This window comes from Schistocerca americana, chromosome 1 (assembly GCF_021461395.2).
Source record: "Schistocerca americana isolate TAMUIC-IGC-003095 chromosome 1, iqSchAmer2.1, whole genome shotgun sequence".
In the NCBI taxonomy this organism is placed as follows: Eukaryota; Metazoa; Arthropoda; class Insecta; order Orthoptera; family Acrididae; genus Schistocerca; species Schistocerca americana.
In genome coordinates, this window is record NC_060119.1 from 689,139,077 (window position 1) to 689,145,076 (window position 6,000).

Below are 6,000 nucleotides of genomic sequence, written 5' to 3' on the forward strand. Positions count from 1 at the left end.
TAGCTGTCAAAAGTACACACCATGTTGGACAGCGACGACAGGTGAGGAAAGGACGCTGCCTGAAATTACATTAGTGGCCAGGGCAGGTAACCAGAACACTAATGGCCATTAGGCAGAAAATTCCACTAGTGCTCACCAAATCGTAGTTGACCCAAATAGTTAATTGCACCGCATGGCGGCTAAATCTCAGCAGTAGAACCACTCGGTGTTGCTCACCAGAAAACCTCCCCAACAGCGAACCCCCACAACTTGAATAGACGTGGCTTGGGTAGTTGAAATCACTACTCAACTTTGACGTCCTGGGTCGGTGAACCACGAAGCTCATAGCGATCGGACAGCTCCACACACGCTCCGACACTGCGCAGAGGCTGCCAGCGGCCCCAGCCAACTGCACCATGCAGAATAACTTCCCTCGTCTGCAACAACCGACCAACTGGCTGCCAGTACACCGACAACATTTAAAACAAGTTGTCAATGGAAATGACACCAACTACACATACAGTTTGACAAACACTTGCGCGAAGACTTGAACAATACTCAACAGTAATTAATCACATGCAAGGACAAACCAGGAATCGATGCGTGCGCACACACAGCGAGCCAAAATGCATCGTCTGGTTGGACGACCGATCATTGATCCACCAAGACCGTGGCCCGGCTGAAGCGATGCATGGCGGCAGTGGTTGGGCGAGCCATGTCGGGACTGCGCTCCAGACACATTTCAGCTGACTGGCTGACCCAAACCCGTGAGTCGAACTGCTTATCCAAACTGTCCCTCCAACAGACACCGACCGGGAAGTAATAGCAGTTGAGCACAGATACTACGAGAGTGGATGTATCGATACGCGCTGCTAGCGCCGGTCACAGTGACAGTAATAATTTAAATTAATGTAGTGAGGTGGAAGTACATCAAAAACAGAGTGTAAAATAGCTGATGGCTGGGACATGAGCCACGCACGGCTCAGTTATTTTGACTATATATGCGGAATCAGGACTTCCAACAATCGTTTCTTTTTCAATTTATTCACATTTTTATGCAGCCACTTCACCTTAGCTTCCCTGCACTTTGCATTTATCTCATTCGTAAGTGACTTGTATTTCTGTATTCCTGAATTTCTCTGAATATTTTTGTACTTCCTTCTTTCATCGATCAACTGAAGTTTCTCTTCAGTTACCATGATTTCTTCGCAGTTACCTTCATTGTACCGGTGTTCTTTCTGACTTCTGTGATTGCCCTTTATAGAGATTTCCATTCCTCTTCCACTTTACTGCCTACTGAGCTATTCCATATCGTAGTATCTGTAGCCTAAGAGATCTTAGTGTATCTCTTCATTCCTTAGTATGTCCCACTGCTTTGCACACTGATTCTTCCTCACTAGTGTCTTAAACTTCAGCTTATTCTTCATCACTACCAAATTGTTATCTGCTCCTGGGTACACCTTACAAACCAGTAACTGATTTTAGAATATATGCCTGACCTTAATGTAATCTAACTGAAATCTGGGCCTGTCTCCTGGCCTTTTCCAAGTGTACCTCATCCTCTTGATTCTTGAACAGATTATTTGCTATTACTAGCTGAAATTTAGTGTAGAACTCAATTAGTCTCTCTCTCCTTTCTCGTTCTTAGTACCAAGCCCATATTCTCCCGTAACTGTTTGTTCTACTCCCCCTACAACCGCACTCCAATCCCCCCATGACTATTAGATTTTCATCTCCCTTTGTATACTGAATTAGGTATTCAATATCCTCATTTACTTTCTCTATCTCTTCATCTTCGGTTGCAACGTGTTCATGTATATAACGACAAATAATATCAAGATTTAGATATATTCTTGGAATTAAAAGAACATCCTACAGGAGTCTGCTCAAAGGACTTAGTATATTAACAGCCACTTTTTAGTATATTCATTCTTTTATGAAATTAGTCCTCAGCAATTTCAGTCTCTTTCAAACTAACAACTTAGTTCAAGGGATCAATTTTAGAACTAAGAACAATCTACAAAATGAAACTTCGTGGCAGATTAAAACTGTGTGCCGGACCGAGACTCGAACTGGTCCCGAGTTCGAGTCTCGGTCCGGCACACAGTTTTGATCTGCCAGGAAGTTTCATATCAGCGCACACTTGGCTGCAGAGTGAAAATCTCATTCTGGAAAATGTACAAAATCCTAGGTGTTAACCGTCAAAACATTTATATCAAAGTGCCAGAGTTTGAAGTGCTTCCAGAAAGCAAGGAAGCTCTCGTAATTCTAGGCATGTGAAGCTGATTAAAACCTGAAGTTGACAGGAGTGAGATTTTTGGGTAAATTTGAGTTTATATTGAAAGGATAGGCTGGTGGGAAATGGAGGTGGTGTATTTGTTGCAGATGCCCACCGAGATAGAAATTGACACTGTATGTGAGATTATCTGGGTAAGACTTACTGTCAGGGGTGGGCATAAAATTGTAATTGGAACCTTATGTCAACCACCAGACCCTCCCTGATGTAACCGAAAACCCTCAGTTCACTTGTGTGTAAGGTCCTCAATCATACTGTAATCATTGGAGGTGACTATTTGATGATTAAAATCAATTAGAATAATTACAGTTTTGTAAATAGTAGGAATGATGAAATCCCTTGAGATAATAAGAAATGGTTTGTCCGAAAATAAGTGGAACAAAAACACAAATTGGACAAAATATGCAACCACCACAAGAAAAGCATGCTTGAGCATAAATCCAGACGCTAGCCAAGCCTGCAGGTTGTGCTGTTTTATTTCACCACAAATGGCACCTGTGCATTGTCTCAACATGTTGCAAGTATCAGCTGTGTTCAGAACAGTGTTCTGTGTAGTTGCAAGTGCATTATGTAGGAGCTAAGTGAATTCCAGTGTGATCAGATTGTTGGTGATTGTATGGGGAGTGCTTCTGTAACCAAGGTAGTGAGAGTGTTTGGTATTTCAAGAGGCACCATATCAAAGATACACACTGCATACAGGAAAAACAGAAAAACATTGCCCAGTAAATCAAAGTGTGGATGAAAGTATGTCTCGAGTGGTTTTGGCAAGATAGTTATTGAAGAAGATTGTGACAAAAAATAAAGGGACGACAGCTGCAAACGTCGTTGCAGAACTGAATGTTGCACGCATGAACCATCAGCACCAATATAACACAAAGTGAGTTCCAGAAGCTGGGAAGTGCGAGGCGGACTGGAATTCCAAAATTACTCACCATTGATGCAAATGGTTCAAATGGCTCTGAGCACTATGGGACCTAACATCTGAGGTCATCAGTCTCCTAGAACTTGGAACTACTTAAACCTAAGTAACCTAAGGACATCACACACATCCACGCCCGAGGCAGGATTTGAACCTGCGATCGTAGCAGTCGCGTGGTTCCGGACTGAAGCGCCTAGAACCGCTCGGCTCACAGCGGCCGGCTTGATGCAAATGCCCGTAACAGGAAAATGTGATGCTAAAGCTGTAAATCATAGACTTTGAAGCAATGGAAGGTTGTAAAGTTGTCATTTGGTTGGATGAGTCTTGTATCACACTGTTTCCAGTTTCTGGCTGAATTTACATCCCAATATTGAAACATAGCAGGGGTTCAGTGATGATTTGGGTAGCCATATTGTGGTGTTCCGTGGGCACTCTTAAGATCATTTTACTGTCGAGGTTTATGTGACCATTTTGGTTGATCCCGGTCCATCCCATGGTACAGTGTTTGAGCCCCGATGTTGATGATGTGTTCCAAGACAACAGAGCTCCTGCTCGCATAGCTCACATTATTCAGGACTGGTTTTGTGACATGAGGGTGGATTGTCGCCCCTCCCCCGGCCACCACAGGCACCATATCTCAGTATTATTGAGCCTTTGTGATCTATTTAGGAGAGAATGGTGTGTGGCTGCTATCAACCTCCCTCCTCCATCATCGTTGGCTAAACTTGCCAGTATTTAGCAGGATTAATGGTATAAGATTTCCATAAAAAGCATACAGGATGTGATTTTATTTGTCGTGAGATTATTGGAGGCTGTTTTCAGTGTCAAGGGGTTTCTTACATTGCATTAGTCATTGTAATATGTTATAGTTTTGGGTCTCCATATTTTTGTCCACCTGCAGTTTGGAAATCCAGTCATGACAAAAAAGAATTTGACCTGATGGTAACAAATAGATGTGATTTCCTTAAGGATGTCCACATTAAAACTGCTATCAATGACCACAGTAAATTTGTAGCAATATTTCAGGGAGAGCATAAGGGAACAATTGAAAGGAATGGGGGAAAGAAATACAGTAGAGGAAGAATGGGTAGCTCTGAGGGATGAAGTAGTGAAGGCAGCAGACGATCAAGTAGGTAAAAAGAAGAGGGTTAGTAGAAATCCTTGGGTAACAGAAGAAATATTGAATTTAATTGATGAAAGGAGAAAATATAAAAATGCAGTAAATGAAGCAGGCAAAAAGGAATACAAACGTCTCAAAAATGAGATCGACAGGAAGTGCAAAATGGCTAAGCAGGGATAGCTAGAGGACAAATGTAAGGATGTAGAGGCTTATCTCACTAGGGGTAAGATAGATACTGCCTACAGGAAAATTAAAGAGACCTTTGGAGATAAGAGAACCACATGTATGAACATCAAGAGCTCAGATGGGAACCCAGTTCTAAGCAAAGAAGGGAAAGCAGAAAGGTGGAAGGAGTATATAGAGGGTCTATACAAGGGCGATGCACTTGAGGACAATATTATGGAAATGGAAGAGGATGTAGATGAAGATGAAATGGGAGATACGATACTGCGTGAAGAGTTTGACAGAGCACTGAAGGACCTGAGTCGAAACAAGGCTCCCGGAGTAGACAAAATTCCATTGGATCTACTGACGGCCTTGGGAGAGCCAGTCCTGACAAAACTCTACCATCTGGTGAGCAAGATGTACGAAACAGGCAAAATACCCTCAGACTTCAAGAAGAATATAATAATTCCAATCCCAAAGAAAGCAGGTGTTGACAGATGCGAAAATTACCGAACCATCAGTTTAATAAGCCACAGCTGCAAAGTACTAACACGAATTCTTTACAGACGAATGGAAAAACTAGTAGAAGCCGACCTCGGGGAAGATCAGTTTGGATTCCGTAGAAATACTGGAACACGTGAGGCAATACTGACCTTACGACTTATCTTAGAAGAAAGATTAAGGAAAGGCAAACCTACGTTTCTAGCATTTGTAGACTTAGAGAAAGCTTTTGACAATGTTGACTGCAATACTCTCTTTCAAATTCTAAAGGTGGCAGGGGTAAAATACAGGGAGCGAAAGGCTATTTACAACTTGTACAGAAACCAGATGGCAGTTATAAGAGTTGAGGGACATGAAAGGGAAGCAGTGGTTGGGAAGGGAGTAAGACAGGGTTGTAGCCTCTCCCCGATGTTATTCAATCTCTATATTGAGCAAGTAGTAAAGGAAACAAAAGAAAAATTTGGAGTAGGTATTAAAATCCATGGAGAAGAAATAAAAACTTTGAGGTTCGCCGATGACATTGTAATTCTGTCAGAGACAGCAAAGGACTTGGAAGAGCAGTTGAACGGAATGGACGGTATCTTGAAGGGAGGATATAAGATGAACATCAACAAAAGCAAAACGAGGATAATGGAATGTAGTCGAGTTAAGTCGGGTGATGCTGAGGGTATTAGATTAGGAAATGAGACACTTAAAGTAGTAAAGGAGTTTTGCCATTTGGGGAGCAAAATAACTGATGAGGGACGAAGTAGAGAGGATATAAAATGTAGACTGGCAATGGCAAGGAAAGCGTTTCTGAAGAAGAGAAATTTGTTAACATCGAGTATAGATTTAAGTGTCAGGAAGTTATTTCTGAAAGTATTTGTATGGAGTGTAGCCATGTATGGAAGTGAAACATGGACGGTAAATAGTTTGGACAAGAATAGAATAGAAGCTTTTGAAATGTGGTGCTACAGAAGAATGCTGAAGATTAGATGGGTAGATCACATAACTAATGATGAAGTATTGAATAGGATTGGG